This window comes from Danio rerio, chromosome 10 (genome assembly GCF_052040795.2).
Source record: "Danio rerio strain M-AB ecotype USA chromosome 10, GRCz13ab, whole genome shotgun sequence".
NCBI lineage: Eukaryota > Metazoa > Chordata > Actinopteri > Cypriniformes > Danionidae > Danio > Danio rerio.
The window spans coordinates 34,853,526-34,878,979 of NC_141030.1; the positions used below are offsets into that span (position 1 = coordinate 34,853,526).

At 34.7% G+C, this 25,454-nt stretch overlaps 1 protein-coding gene across 4 annotated transcripts in view; it reads right to left on the bottom strand.

Moving 5' to 3' along the window:
* pknox2 (pbx/knotted 1 homeobox 2) overlaps positions 1–25,454 on the bottom strand; it is a gene marked incomplete at its 5' end in the record, with an annotated part of 203,544 nt that overhangs the window by 98,103 nt on the left and 79,987 nt on the right. The window contains 2 exons of one of the 4 annotated variants that reach the window (NM_001442097.1): positions 2,571–2,677; positions 2,796–2,856. 4 annotated transcript variants of the gene reach the window in all.

The window sequence follows — 25,454 nt, forward strand, 5'->3', positions numbered from 1 at the left end:
GCACATTAGAGATCTGCGCAGGACTAAAGTTTAAATCCCACTCCCGCCCGCTCCCGCCAGGTTTTAGCCCAAACCCGATCGCTCCTGCTTATATTCGGCCCGTTTTCTACTCGCTGCGCCCGTTCTTGCTAACGAGTGGGGGGAGGACAAAACCGAAAACCACCCAGCTCTACAGAGTCCAGACAGCCTATAACAAGCTGTCTGTATAAACACACACAAACACACACAGTGTACAGAAGCGGGAATGCACACCTCAACTGCACATCACTGATGAGAAATTGAAGGATGTGGACTGTATGATGACTGAAATCACAAAACAGCCTTAAACAATCACTAAATAGAACGAATGAAGATTGGAAGGTAGGACCAAAAGAAGGAAGGAAGGAGCAAACTAATGAAGCAAGTAAGGGCCCAATAGAATAAAGGTAAGGTTCAAGGAAAGACTGAACAAACTAAGGAAGGAAAGAAGGAATGAACGAATGAGCAAACGAATGAATGAACAAAGAACCGAATTAAAGAAGAAACAAAAGAATGAATGAACGAGTGAACGAAGGAATGAACAAATGAATGAAGGAATGTACAAACAAACGAATGAATAAAGGACTGACAGAACAAAAAAAACAATGGAAGGAAGGAACAAATATAGGAAGATCACTAAATGCACTACAGAATGTTACGTTTACACATCCCTGCATAAACTGCATGTAAACACATCAACTTTCCACAGTACAATACTCACCACTCACTACTCTTCAGCACTTTTAAAAGGACTAGTTTTTACTCATCTTTGGGCAAATAATGGTACTTTTACTTGAGTATGATTTTTCAGTACTCTGTCCACCACTGAATATGTTACTGTATTTTTAAGTTACATTGTGAAAATTACTCTATATTTTACAGTTAGGATACACAATACTGTAAATATGTATACAGACAGATAAATGGCATGTTAAATGTAAATACAGTATTTTAGCTGTAATTGATTTACAGTAAGTTATGTAAGAACTTCTGCAGTTACTGTAGACTCTACAGCAAATCGTTAACAGTGTAGTTATAAAGATGAGCAGGTTTTACTTAATTTGATAACTTCTCAAAGAACTATATTTATATCTTTAAGTTAAAGATATATATTTTTAAGTTAAAGCTTGGATTGATGTTATTCCCGTTTTAAGGTAAACCATGGTACATTTACTGACTATTACCATTCAAATTTTTTTTTCAGGAGGTTCAGGAGGTACACCTTTCAACTAATATTATACGTATCAGTATCATTATTGGTGTACCGCAAAACGCACCAGCTCTCTATGGGATTCCACATAAATTTACCACAAATTTTGTAAATCCACTGATGCCTTTGATTCACGTCTTAATAAGAACCCCACAGCGTTCGGTTTCTACCCACTACTTTACAGACAATCCCCAGTCTATAATATTTTAAATCTTCCTACCTTTCTTTTTGTTGATTGACGGTGTCACCAGTAAACAAATGCCATGCGTCCTCCACCAAACTGTAGTGATGGTATACAGTTTTTTTATTATCATTAAAACTCAAGGTAAATTCTGTAAAATTGTGAACAGCTGTTATGTAAATGTGTGATTAAATAGAAAGTTAATACATTTTACTTATATTGTTAAAGTATGTTGTATGCCTTTTATTTAGTGTTTGAGAATTCTGAACTGAATCTTGACTTCACAAAATTAAATTGCAAAATCAAATAGCAATATTCATTCATTTTCCTTTCGCTTAGTCCCTTTATTTATCAGGGCTCGCCACAGCGGAATGAACCGCCAACTTATTTAGCATATGTTTTACCCAGCGGATGCCCTTCCAGCTGCAACTCAGTTCCGGGAAACACCCATACACTCTCACATTCACACACATACACTACAGCAATAATCAATTCACCTGCACCGCATGTCTTTGAACTGTGATACATCCTGAGAATAGGGTATAAGCACAGCTAGAGTTTCTTCCCATACCGATAAACTTCTGGTGAACGATTAATGTGACTTTTTTCAATTTTATACGTTTTTTTTTACAGCATGGAAGTTGTAATGTAATTAAAATATACTCAGTTAAATGGACTTCAGCGTTCATTTAGTTGTTCAAGAGTAAAACGAGCTTTTTACACCCATGCACCATCAGGATCAGCAGGCTAGCACGGAGACTCCATTGAACATATTTGGGTAAAACAAATGTTCATATTTTAAAGACATTGCACAGAATAATGTAATTCAATGCAGTGCTTCTTGTACATTCTGAGACCCACATTATAGCTTTTATCAATCAGGCAGTAAAGATTGATGATTTTTAAAGAAAACAGACCTTAAACACGCCAATTTTGTAACAGCGTACAGTTCACCAGACGCGTTTGACCCAGGTTACTGAAAAATTAAAAGTCCTGCATACTTCCGCACATACCCTATTACTTTTGTGTAGTTTTCTTTGCATCTCAAGCAAGGGAGGAGAAGTTTTTACCCATCTAAATGACTTTAAACTGAATGATTAGTATGACTTCACAGTAAAAAAAACTTGATGGTAAACTCCAGCACTGCTCTCTGTGCCTAACCTGAGGGATTGTTGATCCTCAAAGCGAGTGCCAAAAAGTGTATCTGATTGTGATTTTCCTGGCTCCTTTTCTATGTATCCTGTGCGGAAGTTTGTCAGTCACAGATGCTGCGGGGAATGCAATGAATAATTTTAAACAGCGCGCGTGTCACAAAAGCGCAAATATCATGAATCTTAATGTCCTGAGTCAGGACTTCTCCAAAGTGAATACATAAAACCGGCCCACCTGAATACATTTGCTACATTAGAGGTCCTTCCTGTGGCAGATTTGCAATGCCTTGTGAGCGCTGGGAATGAAGAAAAGAATGGAGATGCGGGGTTTGATTAATGTAGAAGGGAAAAGGGCAGAGTGTTGGAGCAGAACCCCAGAGCTGGGATGGAAAAGTCCAGACCAAGCTCTCAGACCAAACACACGCGTATTTAGACGCGCAAACATGCACCCCAGGGCTACACACCTTCAGGCAACATGTTGCCTTCACATACAAACACACACACACACACACACACACACACACACACACACACACACACATACTCACACTAGTTAAGAAAGCTTGGGAGGCTCATCGTCCCAGCACAGCTCATTAACCTGTAGGAACCGCAGGTGGAGGATTAATCTCTGATATTCATGAGCTTAAATCTCTCTGTCTCTCTCTCTCTCTGCATCTCTCACTCTTATACTGGTTCAAATTTCAGATTTTCACTTGTTTTAAAGAGATAGTTCAAATAAAATTATTGAAATTATTATTAAATTATTAACGAAATTATCACTTACCAACCTGGGGTGCATTTCCCAAAACCATTGTTAGCCAACTAAAGTCGCAAGTTCTGTCATTAAAAACCTAGTTTGTTGATTTGCTGTTTCCCAAATTCATCGCTCCAATGAACATTCGCAAACTGCGTCACAAACTTGAGCACTCGCAACTACAGCTCTAAAGCCGTAGATAGAAACATAATTCCTGGCTGTGTTCTATTCCCACTTATCCCCCCTATGCCCTATTCATTTAGAACATTTTAACATTCAAAGTTGGAATTATTAAAAATAAAAAAGCAATAAATTCATCTCTCTTAGGTGTAATTTGCTTTCAAACTATATTTACAGTTCATTTTTAGCGTTCTTCATGTTTACAATTGTGCTCCCTTCACAGTGCACTATGAAAACTATCTATGTCATTTTGAACACAGCCACATGGTGAAAGCTATAGGTGACCTATTATTTAAAAGCGGAATTTATGTAACGTCTCCAAAGCTTATAAAAACAAAAAGCATACGTTGATTCTTTTTAGGGGCGGACTGGCCATCTGGCAATTCTGGCAAATGCCAGAAGGGCCGGACCATTTTTTTAAATGTGGGCCGGTCAGTTTTTTATTTTTATTTTTTATTTTATTATTATTTTTATATGTATTGTTTTTACATGCAGGCAGCTTTTATCTCGTGTAACATGTGAATATTATGATGACGTTGATGATGGTAATAATAGTAATAATAATAGTAAATGTTAAGCATTTGGCCCAATCAGTGATAGTTTTGAGAGGGGCCGACTCAATCAAAGATTACGCGGACATAATCAAAATCTGGCAAGAATGTCAAACAAACAGTACGTATGGTAATGTGGGCTGGTGTGGCTATAGTGCCAGGGCTGAATTTTTGTCCCAGTCCGTCTCTGATTCTTTTAATTTATAGTGTGATACTTATTACATGGGCCTCCTGGTTAGAACATTTCTGCAGTGGTTTACATGTGTCAAATTGTAAAAGTAGACTTTTCAGAAAAAAATAATAGTAAATAAACAATATCCTACTTAATAATAATAATAATAATAATAATAATAATAATAATAATAATAATAATAATAATTGTCATCATCATTAATATTAAAGTATTAAAGGTTTTATTTTATTTCTAATAAATAATAAATATTACATTTAATTTTATAATAAGTAGCCATTATTTATATATATATATATATATATATATATATATATATATATATATATATATATATATATATATATATAATTTATTTATTTATTTATTTATTCATTCATTTATTTATTTATTTATTTATATGATTTATATAATAGAATACATGTTAGCTTTTGTAAGTGATTTTATGTTTTAGAATAGAATATGTAATGTTCAACTTCTCAATAATATTAGTAAAGCAAACACAGGCCCCATATGTGCCATTTACATATATTTCAGTTAATATGGAAAGCGGGTGCATGTTTTTACCAAATCTAACTTTGGACTTTATTTTAAATGAATGTGCATGTTAAACAACATAATTTGCACAAAGAAATGATGGGTTCTTCTCTAAAGAAATTGTCACTCCAACTAGTTTAGAGCATCATTTTGGGTGTTTTACATTATAACTAACGTGGTTCAAGTGATGGATCTGCGACAGAGAAACTAGCGGTTTTGGGAAACACTTGTCACTACATAAGTAGTTATTTTCCTAAATGATGCATTGTACTATGATAGTTCAGCCACGAGTTACGTTGTTGTTTGGGAAACGCACCCCTGATTTTTACTACTACAAACTATAGACTGGAAGTTAATCAGCTGGTTTAGCCTTGACAAACCTGCACAACTATAAGTGAAGCAAAAAAAGATGTCTTGATTGAATAATGTCTTTACACAATGAATCAAAAAGGTCCAATGTTCTTGACACTCTATTGATTTCTATTGCATGAAGTAACTAATATGATGTTACGTAATGATACATGCTACATGCATTTGATTCAATTTAATTATTATAAATATTCTTTCATTAAATGTTTTAATAATCATATTCGTCTTTTTTTCTTATTTTTGTATGTATTTATCAAATATCTAATTGTGTGTGTGTTTTCAGTGTGTGTGTGCGTTAATCACTTAATATTAAGGGCTCTATTTTAAAGATTAAGCGCAAAGTCTAAGGATCTGATATACACCTGGCACAATAAGGCGCAAGATGTGTGATGTATGATTTGTTGCTATTTTCATATGAGCAATGGTTTCATTTTCACATTTTGCGCCACGTTGTTTAAATACCAAACCTATTCATACCACTTTGTGGACTCATGGGCATGCTGCTCTGAAAAGGAGGCATGTTAAGGTGCATTGTTGCTATTTTGAGGCAACTAAAATAGATGACGCCATTAACCAATAAAAAGCTGCAATTCAGCAAAAAAAAAAAAACAAAAAAAAAAACAACAACAATAAATAATGTACAAATCACAGTTAACAAACAACAGCAATAATAATAACATCATTATTTAAAAAATATGACTTGCTTCTATCTGGGAAACACAAAAGATATTTAGAAATAATATATTGAAAGTTAATCAGGTACATCATTGTTTTTAACCACATTAATTTTCATTGTACACTAGCTATTATTTGGACTTAAAGAAATGGTTGGTGGGCGAGGCAGTGGCGCAGCAGGTAGTGCTGTTGCCTCACAGCAAGAAGGTCACTGGGTCGCAGGTTCGAACCTCGGCTCAGTTGGCATTTCTGTGTGGAGTTTGCATGTTCTCCCTGCCTTCGCGTGGGTTTCCTCCTGGTGCTCCGGTTTCCCCCACAGTCCAAACACATGCGGTACAGGTGAATTGGGTAGGCTAAATTGTCCGTAGCGTATGAGTGTGTGTATGGATGTGTGTGTGGATGTTTCCCAGAGATGGGTTTCGGGCCTGTAAGGGCATCCGCTGCGTAAAAACTTGCTGGATAAGTTGGTGGTTCATTCTGCTGTGGCAACCCCGGATTAATAAAGGGACAAGAAAATTAATGAATGAATGAGATGAGATGTTAAACACACACTACACACACTTAAAAAAGAAAATAGATTGTTTGTTTTTTAATCCGTACAATGAAAGCAAATGGGTTCCATTTTGAACCAGACTGACTGTTGATGATGCAGTTCAACTTTGGACTTCATTAAAAAGACACAGCCACTACATGTCTGCCGTTTTTAATGAATCGCAGGGACAAATCCAGCACTTTGCATTATGGGACACAGTGTGCACTGCCCATGCACCAGCAATTTTGGCAAATGTAAAAAAAAGGTCATTTGGAGAAATACTAAAAGACAAATGACATTGTGTGCAGCGCATTCATACTGTATGCAATTCGCAACACACCCTTTGTGCCTGAGACATTCAGAATCTTCATTTGCCATTCATTCAATCTATCTGCAATTTCACTTGCCTTTGTATTTATGCTAATGATTGTTTGGATATGGCAGATCTAGAAATAATTCCAAAGTGTCCTGCTTTTTTAAAATTAGATTAAAGTCTTTGCTGAAATGGCGTTGCGGAAACTTACTGTGTGGTGAATTTTTTATTTATTTTTTTGGTTAATTCCCAGAGGCCTGATGGTTCGCATGCAAATGACCTCATTAGCATAGCTAAAAGCTTTTATTATAATTAGCATTTTCTCAATAGACTGTGCAAGTAGGGAAAGAATGCAACCCAAAAGATCACAACTCCATTTCTAAAACACACACGCACACACACGCACACACACACACATTACTTTTAAGTAACTTTATCAAGATGAACAATATAAAGGAAACGTGCATTAAGTGTTGCCTGAAATGTCTAAAACCGTACAAAACTGCAAAGGATGTCCTCTGGCCTGTTTTCAAGACTCTTCCTGGCAAGCGTCTCAGATAAAGGAGAGGTATGCACGCACAACACGTAGACCAGTTCTACTGTACGGCAAGCTGAGAGGGCAAAAAGCTAATAGCTCCCTTTTGAACAGAACTCAGTGCCGCTTGACTCCCTCTATTAAACTTGATAACGCGGCAATCTTTAGAAAAAGCTTCATTTAAAGTGGCCTTAGATTATTCTAACTGTTATGTGACTGTTATGTGAGTGCGTGTTAGGAATTGGCCAAAAAAAAAAATCAATACACTGATTTCTTGAAATATTTCTGGCTGTGAGACATTGAAACTGCAGCACTAAGTATCTCTGTTTTTTGGGGGCATACAAAATTGAGCAGAAAAATGTTACACTGTGATGAATAATGAAAAATAGAAGAAGTGACATAGTCTCACATACATAGAATTAAATAGCTACATGTAAATCATATTCTTTGTTGTTGTTGTTGTTATTTTTTTCTTTCTTTGTTTTTGGTTTGGATGGGAATAGCAGCAGTTCAGAGGTATTTCAGCGCTCATGTATTATCATCTGCATTTTGATTTTCAACAAATTAGCTTAAGGCAAACACAGACAACGTGATTAATATTCAGGCCTAACAGATTAGAAAAAACAATAGTATTTTATAGGTATCATTATTCCTTTGAGGTTTTTTCATGGCCAATAATGTGTCAATCATCAGTAAGTTTTATCATAAATTATCTATATGTATCATTTGTTTTTATACTTTCATGATTAAAACTTAGATCATGAATGTATTGACCTTATTCTTCAATGCAGATGTGCACTCGTTTTCGCGATTGTTTTTTATTCATTCATTCATTTTCTTGTCGGCTTAGTCCCTTTATTAATCCGGGGTCGCCACAGCAGAATGAACTGCCAACTTATCCAGCAAGTTTTTACACAGCGGATGCCCTTCCAGCTGCAACCCATCTCTGGGAAACATCCACACAAACATTCACACACACACTCATACACTACGGACAATTTAGCCTCCCCAGTTCACCTGTACCTCATGTCTTTGGACTGTGGGGGAAACCTGAGCACCCGGAGGAAACCCAAGCAAACGCAGGGAGAACATGCAGACTCCACACGGAAACGCCAACTGAGCCGAAGCTCGAACCAGCGACCCAGCGACCTTCTTGCTGTGAGGCGACAGCACTACCTACTGCGCCACTGCTTCGGCCTGCGATTAGTTTAGAACTTCCAATTCAGTTGCCTATGAGAGAAATGACCTGGACTAATAAACAGCAAAAGAGGCTAAACTGCTTGCTCTACAAACAAGTATGTTCATGACAATAAAGACAAAGCAGTATAATATAGTAAGAAAATCTCAGTTTGCAACATCAACATCACATTAATGTCTAAAATCAATGGAAGTGAATGAGACCGGAAGTCTCAAGCCAAAAAGATTCAAATGGCTGCGCCCGTTCGTACCCCTAGAATAAGGTCAATAGAACGTCTTTTATTGAAGAGAAGAACACACAATGCATATAAAAAGGCTAACTATTATAAATAATACATTATAAATATGCATTTTAAGTGTTACTTGGACAAATTTGTGATGTGAATCTGCTAAAGTATGACTGATAAATAGGGGCCTTTCTTTACATAATAAATAATTTCTATAACAAATATGCTTGTATACTCTAATTGTACAAACTTGCCATTCAAGATGCCATTCTGTCAATAAAAAAAAAATAATAAAATCATTAGGATGTTTGCCACCTTTTTTCTCATTTACAGAAATGTAAAGATATTGTGATATCCAGGGGATGATTTTCTTGCAAATGTATCATCTGTCACCAAATTGCTGTCTTCTTGAAGAATATAGAAATCACACACAAATTCCCCACAAATACCATTGAAACTATTACAAAACATTAATATTTTGAATGTGTTTTGGCACATATTACATTATGATTTATTGGTTTTAACCTACCACCAATAGAAGGCAAAAACAATTACCAGTGGAGACCCAAAGGGCTTTATTTTAATGATCTAAGCGCAAAATCTAAAGTGCATGGCAAAAAAGTATTAAGGGCGTGTCGGAATCCATTTTTGCTATTTTAAGGGGAAAAAAATACCGTCCATACCGTGGTGCATGGTCTAACAGGGTTGTGCTTATTCTCTTAATGAGTTATGGGTGTGTTTTGAGCATAATGTGCATCAAACCAATCAGAGTCTCATCTCACATTCTCTTTAAGAGTCAATTGTGTCACACCATGGCGCATTCGCTATTTACATGGCGGACTTTGTAAGTGGAAAAACTGAATGATTCACTTGCGAGAAAATAGTTAAAGACCATCTGCATGAGGATAAAGAATGAGCCTCCTCCATTCAGCTGCTTTTTCTCTTTACTTTTACTCTTTACTCCTTTACTTTCGTGTAGTAAGGAAACAGTAGAAACTCACTACACTAAAGACATCCATTACCCTACATATTTAATTTTATTTGTTAAGCGCAAAGACTTGTTTCAAAACTAATTCTAAATTCAGTTCTAATTTCTAGAAAACGAATAATTGAAAAATAATAACAAAGTGTGGTAAAAATTTATAACCAAACAAACGTCCTATTCTTATGCCCCATATGGCGATGCATACATCTCCAAAACCCAACAGGTGGACAAATCTAAACTTGTTTTTATTGAAAGAAATATAAATATGCATATAATAAATAAAATTGCTAATAATAATAACATTATAAAAAATGATAACTGTCATGAATAAACTGAAAAAAATAGCACACCTCCTTTTTAGACAGGCACACCCATGAGTCCACAAATTTACGCAAATAGATTTGCAATTTAAACAAAATTGGCGCAAAACATGAAAATCAGAGTTGGGCTGGTCTGAAAGTAGCAACAAATCATGCCCTACATGTCTTGCACTTTATTGCGCCGGGTGTATGATAGGGCCCAATATCTATTGTAACTATTAAAATCATTTAAACATTCTATGAGGTTTATATTTTTGTTTTGTTATTTGCTCTTTTTTGTTATTGTTGGCAACATATTGAGTGTGTTTACTGTATGTATGTGTGTATCATTTTGTCACCATGCTGCACTGGTACAGATCCTGATCACAACTTGATGTCATTAACACACACAAGAGCAACCGTTCCTGCCGATGACACTCGGTAGATGCATTTCTGATAAAAATCGGAATATCGAAGGCTGGAATTCCTCCAAAATTGCAACTCCTGAGCCCATAGAGAGTGAAGGTAATCTTCAAGAGCTTGCTGTCGAATCGGTTTGGTCGCTCTCATGTTGAGCAGAGATATGGGTAAGGGGACAGTGTCTGTTTTATCTGGCCTTCCCGATCTGCAGGGCCTGTTTAAATGGATACTTGCTAATCTTACCACGAGGCATCCAGCTCCGTCGCCTTGGTTAGGCTTGGTAGATGTGGTGAAAAATCAGAGAGCTGCCTGTGATAAATGTGTCGTGAGATCAGAAAGTGGTTTGTGTTAATACATCATTCTGCTGGAGTTGATTCAGCGGGTGATTGTTGAGTGATTCTTTGACCGATGGAAACGGTGGCCACTTAGGCCCGTTTTTAACCTATTTAGCACATCGTCCATCAAGTTCCACTCAGCTGCTGCTAACGGAATAGAGAGACACGGCTTGGAAAGAGGCCTGCTCTAGAAAGTCTTCGAGCACCAGAGGAAACTCTGACATCTGTAGAGCAATTGTTACATTTTTAGACAAACACTCTGAATGAACTGTAATTTCACTCACTCTATATGAAGCCAGATCAGTGACAAAAAATAACACATTTACAAAATATAACTCATACATCCACAACACAATTCACATTTACAGTATCCAATTCGTAATTTCAAAACATGATTCAAAAATATCAAAATCCAATTTCTAAATTCAAAATACGATTTAAAAATAAACAAATACAATGTGTAAATTAAAAAAATTATTCAAATCGGTCCGTGTACGTTTTGTTCATTTGTTTTCCATTTTCAAACGGAATAAAGGAAATGGAGAAAACGGCCGTTTTTCCGTTTTTATTTTGCTCACGAGAAAACGAAAAAACGAGATTTTGGCTGGATTTTCGTTTTTTGGTTTAGGGTAGGAAAACGGATAAAAGACTTTAAAATTCATTTTACACATGTAGGCGGTGCTGAAACGCCCACTTTCCTCTAATTGGTCAACCAAATCTGCACTCGTGACGTCACCCTCAAAATAAAAGCCTTACACGAAGGCTTTTAATTATTATTATTTAATTATATATATAAACAAAGTTTACATATTCTATCATTCGAACCACACACAGTTAGCAGGCTTACATTCATTGCGTATGTATAAATTAAATAAAAACGTAAATCAGCAGTATTCTTAGACATTTGTCATTAAAATAAGGTCATAGTTCACTGCCAAACTTCTTGCTGCTGTGCACCTGATGCTGAGCAAAGATAGCCATTTCCGAGGAGCACCTGGTTTACATGATTGTTTCAGAGCTATTGTAGGCCTAAATAATAGCCTACTCTGTATAAAATAATAATTTATTATTATTATTATTATTATTATTATTATTATTATTATTATTATTAGGCCTATTATTATTAGTATTGTTATTATTATTATTTACTTAGTTATTCAATGGTTGTAAGAACACATTGGACCCTGCATGGGGCTATAATAAATGGTACCTTTTGTTTCTATTGGATTTTCTCCTATTTTAATTTAATATATGCCTTTAGCCTATTGTAAATATTTATTTGATAATTAATACTTTTTTATTGCAACGTCAAAGTAGGCCTGTCTTATTATTATTATTTTTTGTTATTATTTTGTCGTTGTTGTTGTTATTATTATTGTGGCAGGGACATAGCCACAGGTGTGGCAGAGTGTGCTGGTGCCACCCAAAGTGGCATCTTGCACCTGAAAATAGATGCCTTCGCGCTCAAGCGCGCGCAAAAAAACTTGCACAGGCAAAAGTAATGATGAATGTGTTGAAGGAAAAAAAACATTCTAATTATTTGTTAATAAAATAGTGCAACATTATTCTCAGTCAGTGTAGGCTGAAAAAAATTAAGATCGCCAGCATTTCAAGGGTGGTTTTATTTTTAGTTCATTGCTGTGACGCGCTATATTTCACTAAGGCTGCATGAGACTGCGCATCTTGCTTATTTTCTCTATTTTACATACAGAACATATCATACAGTCCAGGTTCTACCGTTCTAGTGAGTGTGGGGCATGGCTGTACGGTGGTAAAGTGGATTATTTCTTGGCAAATTCATAATGATTCACTTTGTTTAGTAATAAATTTCATAGTTATAAAATAACTACATTTCAAGAATATGTTAACACTTTCAACTATTTAGGATTATTTATTGCATCAAAAGTAATTTCAAAGTAACATTAAATGTACGTATAAACTGCTTAATTTGTGTGTAAACACCTAAGATGCAAAAAGCTTATTTAGACCAGAATAGGCCTACTAAATGCAACAGTCAATGTATGTAAACTTATGACCTAAAATGTCTTAAATGACTAAATTTAAGTCTTTTTAAGTTTTTAAATAATTTAAGTTTAACATAAATGATTTAAACTTTAAACTTCAAATTAACAGAGTATGGCAAATAAATTGTTTATTAAATGGAGGTCAGGTGTCTATCTTAATTATAATTATTAAATATTTTGACACTACAGTGGTGTATTGGAGAGTACGCACCTTTTAATTAATTAATTTTAAATAAGTGGTTTATCCTAAATAAAATGCAATGGGATCGGTGTGCAATGGATAGTTTGAAAACCCCTGGTTCAGACTAGACGAGCTAGCTGTCTGTGCGCTGCGCTAATAACTTGGCATTTGCTCTTTTCGGTGCTGCCAGATGCATTTATAATGCATAAAAAATAAAAAAGGTAATTCGGTAAAGCGCGCGATGCGCGCAGAAATAAGCGCACTATATGCATATGTCGAATTAAGTTCTCTTTTTCTTTAATCAAGACTTTTCCATTCGAGGAATTACAGTTATTAATACCTTAGTCCTTATAAACGATCAGTTTATAAAATACACAATTTATGGATCAAGCCTAATGAAGAATAACAAGAATATGCAACGCATTATGATCCTTGAATGATCAGAGCGCATTTATATAAACTATATATTTTATATAATTCATAAATATTAAAAAACATTATACATTTAAAGTAATGGAACATTATATGTTATAAAATCTAAACTATTATTTAGGCTACAGGCTGTTCAGCGCGTGCGTCAAAGAAAAGACATGACACAATCTCTATAAAACTAGTTGTTTATTTACAATATCTAAAGGGATATAAAACATCTAACATGCATCTCCATTCTCAACGAGTTTCTGTGTTCTGCATCCTTCACAGACCGAGGTCTCATTCCGAGGTAATCTATAAATATTCTCGTTTGGTTCTGGCACATTCTTGATTAAAAGTGAAACTGACCGGCGCAACGGATGATTTGTCATCTAGAGTGACTACAGTTATAATACAGGTTATGGAACTATTTCACTTTAATTTCATATTATTATTTTATTAAACAAACAAACGAGTTTTTGTTTTGGCTCTGCATGCAGCGTATTGGATCTTTGAAGCATTGCACTTCAAATATTATTCCTTTTTTTATTATTGTATTTTTAATATTTTTAATTATACAACACAAAATTGGTTCTAAACAGATACATTTTCCTATAGGCTATGATGAAGTGTATATTTTTGTTCACACAGGTCCTATACAAAACTGTGTGGATGGATGATTTGTTTCTCCGTGAAAATCACTCATTTAATAAGCAAAACAGGCCAAAATGTTGTTTAGCTTGCTTGCGTCAAACTGGATGGACAATTTACAAACATATTGAATACAAAGGCTGGTTATTTTATGCAATGAGGGACCTATTACAAATTAAAGAAAATTATTTGCATATTAAAACGAAAATATATAATACAACAACAGATCCTACCTCTTAAGAAATGACTTTAGATAATGTAAATAAGCATCAAGTTTTTTTTTTTTTTGAGATTGTGTGTCTAATTCAGTAATGTGGTGCGTTCGCGTGGGTTTCCTCCGGGTGCTCCGGTTTTCCCCACAGTAGACATGCGGTACAGGTGAATTGGGTAGGCTAAATTGTCCTTACTGTATAAGTGTTTGTGTATGTGGATGTTTCCCAGAGATGGGTTGTGGCTGGAAGGGCATCCGCTGCATAAAAACTTGCTAAATAAGTTGGCGGTTCATTCCGCTGTGGCGACCCCAGATTAATAAAGGGACTAAGCTGACAAGAAAATGAATGAATAATGTGCAATACTAATTTAAAATACGTATCACTAACCTTATATGTGAAATAGCAGGGCCCGCTGTAGCACTTTCTCAAGAAGAGCAAATGTCAAATTATTAGCGCAACGCACATGTAGCGAGCTTATCTGTTTGTCGGAACTACTAGACACAATTTTTTTATCAACTATAATGTGTTTAATTAGTTAATTTGAAATTTATTTCATTATTCCAGCAATAATTGTTGAGTGAAAGAATGCGCTAGAAATATGCATTGCGGCTCCCTTTATTGTACAGGCTTATTGCACTTAAACTTTTTTAGGTTCGGCTCTCGAATTAGTAAGGTTATGAGTAAATGTTATTTAAAATAGGCTATTTAAAGCCTGCCATCTAGCCTACAATAACAGCAAATTTAATAATAAAAAAATAATAAGACAGGCCTACTTTGGCGTTGCAATAAAATAGTATTAATTATCAAATAAATAATTACAATATATAATTAAAATAGGAAGAAATAAATGAAAACAAATGGTACCCTTTGTTTTTATAGCAGGGCCCAAATAGTTCTTATTCTGGTTCTGGTAACAACTATTAAAAAGAAAAAAAAACACACCAAACAATAAAAACACTAGTAACTGATAATGATAATAATAATAATAATAATAATAATAATAATAATAATAATAATAATAATAATAATAATAATAATTATTATTATTATTATTATTATTATTATTATTACTATAAAGCCCTTGCTCTGAAACATTCATGCAAACCAGGTGCTCCTCGGAAATGGCTATCTTTGCTCAGCATCAGGTGCACAGCAGCAAGAAGTTTGGCAGTGAACTATGACCTTATTTTAATGACAAATGTCTAAGAATACTGCTGATTTACGTTTTTATTTAATTTATACATACGCAATGAATGTAAGCCTGCTAACTGTGTGTGGTTCAAATGATAGAATATGTAAACTTTGTTTATATATATAATTAAATAATAATAATTAAAAGCCTTCGTGTAAGGCTTTTATTTTGAGGGTGACGTCACGAGCGCAGATTTGGTTGACCAATTAGAGGAAAGTGGGCGTTTCAGCACCGCCTACATGTGTAAAATGAATTTTAAAGTCTTTTATCCGTTTTCCTACCCTAAACCAAAAAACGAAAATCCAGCCAAAATCTCGTTTTTTCGTTTTCTCGTGAGCAAAATAAAAACGGAAAAACGGCCGTTTTCTCCATTTCCTTTATTCCGTTTGAAAATGGAAAACAAATGAACAAAACGTACACGGACCCAAATCCAATTCTTAAATTCAAAATACGATTCATAAATAAAGAAATGCAATTTGTAATTCAAAACAATTAAAAAGTACAAAAATCCAATTTGTAAATTTAAAATATGATTAAAAAATAAACAAGTGCAATTCTTAAATTCAAAAAATTGTTCAAAAATTAACAAATACAATTTGTAAATTTAAAACACAATTTAAGAATACACAAATCCAATTCGTAAAATCCAAAATACGATTAAAAAATAATGAAATGCAATTCGTAATTCAAAACAATTTAAAAATACAAAAATCAAATTCGTAAATCAAAAATATGATTCAGAAATACACAAATCCAATTCGTAAATTCAAATCATAATTCATAATATACACAAATAAAATTAATTTGACGAAAATATTAGATTTTTACTTGTGAATAAATTGAACTGTGAAATGTAAATTGTGTGTTGTATTTACGAATTTTCTTTTAAATTTACAAATTGGATTTTGTGAATGTCAGTTGGCTGTGCATGTATGATTTTTATGTTATAAATGTTTTTTTTTTTTTTTAAGATTGATCTGGCTTCATACTCACTCACTCACTAAATAAGCAAATGAATAAAGATGCTTGGTAACTATTTAGTTTAAGTACCAACTTTTGGCATTAAGTGGCTTATTGTTAACCAATTTTTTAAAGATATTGGCTGTTTATTAGAACTTATAACGTATATATTCTGCATGATCTTATGCTACATATTGATTTTATTCTCTAATGCAGAAGTGCGCTTATTTTTGTGATTGTTTTAGAAATACGGCAGAAAACAGTCAATCTAATCGCTCTACAAACAAGTGTGTTCATGACTATAAACAAAAATAAGAATAATTTAATAAGTAAATATGCAGTGCTTCTTGTACATTCCGAGACCCACTTTCTCGTATATTAGTAAGGCAGTGAAAATTGTTGATTTTTAAAGAAAACAGACTTTAAACGCGCCTATTTTGTCACGGTGAACACCGGAAGCATTTGACCCAGGTTACTGAAAAACTAAAAGTCTTTTGGCATACTTCTGCACGTGCCGCATTATTAATAAGAAGAAAATCAGGAGTTTATTGAGCTAAAAGTCACAGTTAATGATTTGTTTATAGCGAGAACTACCCTTAAAATGACGTGTGACCAGATTGCTGTAGATTATTTTGATATGTAAAAACACAATCAGCTGAAAGAATACTCACCAACTTAATAAGTATGAATAAATATTAATGTACGTGACTGTTTAAAACTGTATAATTAGTTATAATGTATACAAGTACATATATACATTTTTAATTGTCATTTACACTAAATAAATGAATGGAAATCAAATAAATAAATAAACTATGGTGACTATTTGCTTTTATTATATTATATTTATTTAAAACTTTTATATAATTTTTCTATCCATCTCATTTCCATTATAAAGATTAACTGAAAATATTTGAATGTGAATATACAGTATAGAGTAAAATCTGAATAAATGGCCACTACAGACAGACAGACAGATAGATTGACAGACAGACAGACAGACAGACAGACAGACAGACAGACAGACCGATAGACACAGTGTATGTGTGTGAATGGGAGTGTACAGTATGAGTGTTTCCCAGTGATGGGTTGCGGCTAAAAGGGCATCCCCTTTGTAAAACATATGCTGCATAAATTGGTGGTTCATTCCGTTGTGGCGACCCCTGATTAATAAAGGGACTGAGCCGAAAAGAAAATTAATAAATGAAAAATAAAAATTGAACTGAAATCAAGTTGTTAGCTCCTGGATCTGAATCAAATATAACAGGAAATATGAAAAATAAAAAGGCATAAAAACCCAGCATCAGCAGAAAAAAGTATATAAAAAAACTCATGGACTGAAATGAGAGCGCAGCACAGTGTCCCGGTTTCCCCTGCTGCAGCTCCAGCAATGAGGATAATAAATAAGGTGCTCTGCATATGCAATGCTATGAGAGACATACAGAGCACGAGCTGCTCTTGCCAGGAATGTGGCGGCAGGATTAGGGCAAGGGTGATCAGCATGCAGAGGATTCAAACTGCCTCCATTCCTTCCCTAAAAAAAGGAAAAACCTCCTGAGCGTGTGTGTGTGTGCATGTGTATGTGCGCACTGAAAGAGAGAGAGAGCCGCAGGGGGTTAACGAGAGCGGGGATTATCACACACACACTCTGACTGCTCTGATTGTCAGCAGATTCCTAATGAAGAGTTTAAGTTTCAGAAGAGGAGACTCTGCGGCAGCACGTATGTTCAGACCCGCCAAGAGGGTCAAATGATCGCTGCCCGCTGGACACTGATGAGACATATGGCTAAACGGTTAGAGTCATTATCTGTCGGCTCTGGTGAAATTTCGCAGTATCTTACCGTAGGTGGGAGCTAGCGGGCAGGAGAGCAGCTGTGTGAGTCTATACGATTCTTACGGGATGTGTAAGTGTGAGGTAAAGACAATCCACTGAGGTAATGTTAACCTAATAACAAGATGTTTCGCTTGGCAAGGGGAGGATGTAGAGAGCAGGTCAATATGAGTCATGGTGTCATGATGGAGAGAGAGAAAGAGAGAAGGTGTTTTTGTTTTAAACTGTGATATTGCAAGGTCAGCACTTTCTGTTTCTGAACCCATTGTTCTATCCATCTGTCTTTCCATCTAATTGTCCATCTATTAAACTGCTTATTACAGTATAGCTCTCCTGTAAATTTTAACATGTTTGTCTATTTAACTGTCTGGAAATTGATTATAACCTTCAGCTGTTCAGATGTTCAGCTGCTTTGACACAATCTACGTTGTAAAAAAGCTATAGAAATAAACATGAGTTGAATTGAATTAGGATGGATGGATGGATGGATTGAAGGAAAGAGATAGATAGATATAGAGGTAGGCAGGTGGGTGGACAGACGGATGGATGGACGGACAGACAGACAGACATAAATAGATGGATGGATGGATGGATGGATGGATGGATAGATAGATGATGGATAGATGATGGATGGATGGATGGATGGATGGATGGATGGATGGATGGATGGATGGATGGATGGATGAATAGATAGATAGATAGATAGATAGATAGATAGATAGATAGATAGATAGATAGATAGATAGATAGATAGATAGATAGATAGATAGATAGATAGATAGATAGATAGATAGATAGATAGATAGATAGATAGATAGATAGATAGATAGATAGATAGATAGATTCTACACTTTAACATGGCGAGCGGTGAAGTAAGGCAACAGTATGAAAAGGCGCCGGATTTCTCACCAGACCGGCATCTTCCAAATCTGTGGTGTGAGCACCAGTGGTGTAAAGTAAATAAAAACAAATACTCAAATTACTGTAATTAAGTACTTTTTCTCATAAAATGTAATTTACTGAGTAGTTTTAAAAATGTGTACTTTTACTCTCACGTGAGTACATTTTTAGTACTGTATCTGTACTTTTACTCCACTACTTTCCTTCAACCTGAAGTCACTAATTTATTTTTTCTTGTCTATGGGGATTAGAAAAATCAGTCCTGTAATTCCTGTCTAATCAAATCACACATAGAAGGTAAATCACCTCATAATGAGCTACCTCAAGACAAGGGCGATTTATAATGCAGCAAACTGTTTGGAAGCATTAAAAGTGTTCAAAAGATGTCCTAAATCTTTACACGCATTGACCCAGAGACTGTTTAGATGCATGTCACTGATGAGACAGATGTTTACTGTAATATGACAGAAATGGCCTTAAACACTCAGCAAGCACAAGACATCAACATGACGTCAGATTGACGTTGTACCCCAATGTTGTGGGGACGTTGCATTTTGTTTGGTATTTACAATGATCCTCTATGTAAAGCTGCTTTGACACAATTTACATTGTAAAAGTGCTGTTCAAATAAAGATGAATTGAATTAAATTGAAATGAAAATCGGGCTGACGTCAGAACTCAATGTCAGACCAACGTCAATGTCCAACCTAAAACCAACCAAATATCAACATCTAAAGATGTCACAGCTTGAAGTTGTGTGAACATTACCACTATGACATCTATCAGATGTTGGATTTTGGTTGCCATACCTGATGAATAAATGTCAGTATTTGACGTCAATATGATGTTGGTTTAAGATGTTCGCTTGATGTTGAGTTATGGTCACTTTCTAACACAACCTAAATATCAGTGTCATTTGACGTCATTATTGGACATCAAAATAACGTTATCCTTAGACACTGGCTAGACATTGAATTTTAGTCACTTGACATCACAACCTAAATCTAACCTAATATTAACGTCCTATGACGTGGTGTGCCTGCTGGACAATGATTAAATGCGCTACAGAATGTTACGTTTACACACATTCACAAATTACATGTAAATGCATCAGCTTTTCACAGCGTAATACTCACTACTCACTACTCATGAGTACTTTTAAAAAGGGCTCATTTTTACTCATACTTTGAGTAACATTTACAACAGCTACTTTTACTCTACTTGCACTACATTTTTAGGCAAGTAAATGTACTTTTACTTGAGTGTGATTTTTCATTACTCTTTCCACCACTGGTGAGCACATTTCGGTTTTGCCGTTGAGTATAATGCCAATGAAAGAATGACCGTTGAACAAAAAATGACTGTGTAAGCATTGTTTTACACATATAGCCTACTCAAACGGAAGCACTTCCAACATGACTGCACATCTGCGGTGCATCACCTAACAATATCACTGTCTGAAGGCAGGATAGCAGAGAAGGTATTAAAGTTCTCCAAAAAACAACAATCTCTCTCTATACATCAAGCTCCTCCATCTATTTTTGTCTGTATTTCATACCATATTTATACTTTATATATCAAAAATCAAACAAACAAACAAACAAAAAACATCTTCAGAATAGAAAAAAGTTCCAGAAGCAAGCAAAAAGCTATGTCTTCATCCTGCTCCTTCAAAATGTTCTACACTTTCTGAGTTTGACAGCAACCAAAGATGTCCTGCAAGGGTTTACCAGACAGAAAGATTCACTTGCAAGCGAGCAAGGAGACGAGACCAGTGGAGCACAAATGAGCACGGTGGGATAATGAGGCGATGTTTGCTGCTCTTGGCCCCAACAGCTGATGTTTGTCTTTGCGTAGTGCCCGGAGCTACGCCGAATGGAATCCTTGGAAACTCCAAACAATCCAATATTAAATTTCCTCTGCAATGCCACAGGGACAGAGAATCGTGCGTGTTGGGGGGGAAGAGGGAGGCAGCGGGGAGATGAGAAGAGTGAGAGAAAAAGAGAGCGAGACAAAATACACTCATAGAGGGTGAGAAGATGAGATGTCAGGGGGGGGAACGGAGAAAATGAAAGAATATTCAGGGATAAAATGACAGGCTATTTTGAATGGAAAGTCTTTTTCTGGCCATCTCCAGGTCTGAGCCAAGTTTCGAACCCGCAGGTGCATCAACAACTGTGGCGGTCCGATGACTTCCATTGGATATAGTGTTACCATGAAAGCTTCCATGTGCGCCTCGGGGAGACACACGCATTCCTCTGCGTATCTATAACATTTCAAATAACCCTCAGTCCAATTTCAGCATGTTTATTTTACTAAAATGGTAGCATTCCTCCACCTAAAGGGGCCATTATTTGAATCAACAGGACTGGTATGTCATGACTAGGCCCACATGGAATCTCTACAAGACACTGTACGGTTTTATTTAGCAGAGGAAAAACCATTCATAACGTCATAAAGTCCAATTAGATTATGATTTCATGAAGAAAAATGTTCTTGCACTCTGCTTTTGAGAGAGTACTTTTAAACCTTAGATTTACCATTTACTTTATTTTTAATTCCTATTTGCATTCAACAGATCAGATCACACATATAATTGTGTTAATGTGAAAGCACATTACGTTTTATTAGCCAATTATTGTTTTTTCATTGCGCGGCATATCAGTAAATCGGTCCCACTGACTGTCAAAACAATAATAGCTGTTTTCAAAAAGGTTGATTTTTTCTGGATTTTCAGTTTATTGGAATGTGTTTGAGTAAAGATTTTTTTATACCAAATGTTTTTCGCATTAAATCAATAACAAAAAAGGCACATTTTCAGATGCTGATATTCATTATTTCACTATAAAACAACACAATACTTAATATTTTAACTTCACAAGATTTAGAAAATCATTAATAAATAATTTGTTAACACTTTATTTTGATGGTCCATTTGAGAAGTAGACTGTCTGCTTAATATCTGTTGATACTGCTCCTTCAACAGACATTTAACTGACTATAAGACACTTTGCAAGTACATGTCAGATTACACTAAACCTAACCTCAACCCCAACCTAACAGTCTTATAATGTAGTGAGAATTAGTTGGCATGTAGATGCAATGTAACTTAAATTCAACAAACAGACCATCAAAAAAAGTGTGACCAAAATTTCTAGCAAAACAATCAAAAAATTTTGTTATTTTGACCAATCGATTAAAATAAACTGATTCTATTAAAAAAATTATAATTCAGTTAAATAAATAATCGAGCAAGCAAGCAAATAATAAGCAAAGTAATATGAAATATTTGTAATTGTTACAAGTAAAATAAAAAATTTAACAAATGCATTACATTTTACAAAAATAATTGAATTATATAATTTTCTTAAATATTTAACAAATACACTTTCATTTTAGAAATGCATTACATTTTACAAATACATTATTACATTTTTATTAATTAAAAAAAATCTTAATTACAGTAATATACATTGAATAAATTGTATTAATATTTAATAATTTTTTAGCTTTTGTTTTTGTCTTGCCTGCTTTCTGGAACCGTTGTTCATTGGACTCAAACCATGTCATCGCGGTCATGTCCTCTCTGCCTTTCAAGTCCACCGATGTACATGGCGAGCTAACTGGAAAAACTGGCAACAGCGAGAAAGCCATGCATATAGAAGTCAGTGGTCAGCTGATAAGCACGAAAAGGAACGGCATCATACCAGCAAGTAGCGTTCATTTTAAAGATGAAATGCAGCCATACTTATTTCTGGCTACATAACTTGCGATCTCCAGAAACGTATATAGGGCTATGTTTTCAGAATGAGCCCACAGTATGTTGCAATATATCCTGTATGTCCAGAGAAACAGAGTTTTCAAGTGATTTCACATGATTTTAATATAGCTCCATCCATAAATTTCACAAAATTACAATATATAGTATATGGTATTAAACTTAAAGCTTCTTCTATGTCCATCTACACATGCAACATCATGTTATGTACATGTTCCCTGCTATGACTTAGACTCACAAAGGTCTTTTCTACAACTCACATTATCAGAATGGGTAACACTTTAAAATAATGATCCATTAGTTAATTTTAGTTAATGTATGTACTTACATGAACACACAGTTAGTAATACATTTATTACAGTATTTATTAATCTTTGTTAACGTTAGTTAATATTATTTAAGTTAAATACCGTTTAACTTAAATAACAAACTCACAGTGCATTAACTCATATTACAAGCACAACTTTTGATTTTAATAATGCATTAATCAATGTTAAAGTATGATTAATAAATGCATTACAATATTACTCATATTTAGTTAACGCTAGTGTAAACACATTAACAAATATTAACTAATAGACCATTTTTCAAAAGTGTTGCCGCAGTATGTGTGTGTGCGTATATAAGTCAAGCTCAGCAAACACACAAGAGTGGAACCCCATGGTCAGGACGTCTCCTCTGCAACACAGCTATGCAGACGGATGGACCCTGTGCTCTCTCTAGAGGTGTACAGAGAGGCCCTGGCCGGCCCCAGTGCTCTGCCTCGGCCATCTGGAGTACATTAGGACTTAGGGGATATCGGATCCCCCTGCCGCGGCCTGCTGGATGGGTGGCCCGGCCCAGCACAGCTCTTTTCAGCAGCCCAGCATGATTGATAGGAGGCCTCAAATCTGCAGCCACCACCACACACTGTGACCAGAACACACACACAAGCTACTACCTCCAAAAACCTCCACGACAACTGTGACCCGCTATAATGGGTGGTACTGTATAAAGTTTTATACCGGAGGATTACATAACGGCACTTCGTAACACCAGACCTGGGCTGCAAAAACACAACAGATGTCGTCAATAAAACATGAAAGTTCATCGCACGCAGTAAATCAGAGTACAGGCTAGGAAAGTAAGGATTAACCTGACAAATTGGCAGGAAAGTGAGCTGTGGTGCGTTTATATTCTGTGGTGGAGGAGAATAATGCTTGCCGAGGAATGATAAACTAAAACACTTACAATCGGTGAGAGGATTGAGAGGAAAAGTAATATATATTTGAGTGATGGGTGAAGGGTGTTTAGCGGCATGGCAAAGCTACAAATTCTCAGCTTGACATAAATGATGTGGAATACTATTTGAAAACAAATCTAGAAGTGTTTAATGTTAGAATGATTATTTTTTTTATCTAATGTCAATGAATGAATGAATGAATGAATCAATGAATCAATGAATCAATCAAACAATCAATCAATCAATCAATCAATCAATCAATCAATCAATCAATCAATCAATCAATCCTTATTTTTAAAGCACTTTAAAACACCAAAACTACAACTCAGCAGGACAAAAAATACAATAAAAAATATTAAATTAATATTATATAATGATGTACAAGTTAAAAAGAACAACACTTTTATGCAGGAAAATGTTACCATTAAAATATGAATACATTATTTCATTTGTAAAATGTTACAAATGAGTTTTTGCAATCCATTCTTAATTTTTAAAATTGTTAAAGTGCCTTTATATATATATATATATATATATATATATATATATATATATATATATATATATATATATATATATATATATATATATATATATATATATGTATATATATATATATGATAGAAGCAGTGTATATATATACATTTGAAGTCAGAATTATTAGCCACCCTTTGAATTTTTGTTGGTTTTTTTAATATTTCCCATATTATATTTAACAGAGCAAGGAAATTTTCACAGCATGTCTGATAATGTTTTTTCTTCTGGAGAAGGTTTTATTTGTTTTATTTTGGCAAAAATAAAAGCAGTTATTAATTTTTTAAATACCATTTTTTGGACAAAATTATAAGCCCCTTTAAGCTAACTTTTTTTTTCGATAATCTACAGAACAAACGATCAGTATACAATAACTTACCTAATTACACTAACCTGCCTAGTTAACATAATAACCTAGTTCAGCCTTTAAAACTCAATTTAAGCTGTATAGAAGTGTCTTGAAAAATATCTAGTAAAATATTATTTACTGTCATCATGGCAAAGATAAAACAAATCAGTTATTAGAGATGAGTTAATAAAACTATAATGTTTAGAAATGTGTTGAAGAAATCTTCTCTCTGTTGAACAGAAATAGGGGAAAAAATAAACAGGGGTTCTAATAATTCAGGGGGGCTAATAATTCTGACTTCAACTGTATATGATAGAAGGGCCTCACCTGTCATCATACTAAGTTGCCATCATGAGATGTATACTAATGATAAAATCAATATTTGTCGACTGATCTGTGCTATAAATGAAATTTCTGTATGGTTCAAATAATTTTAAACTTCTTTATAATCAAAATCACTGTATTTTGCGTATCTTCTGTTTAATTACAGTGTAGGAAGCGAGGTGAGGCAGCTCAAGCTTGTGTCTTATGTCAGATTGCGCATTCCCCT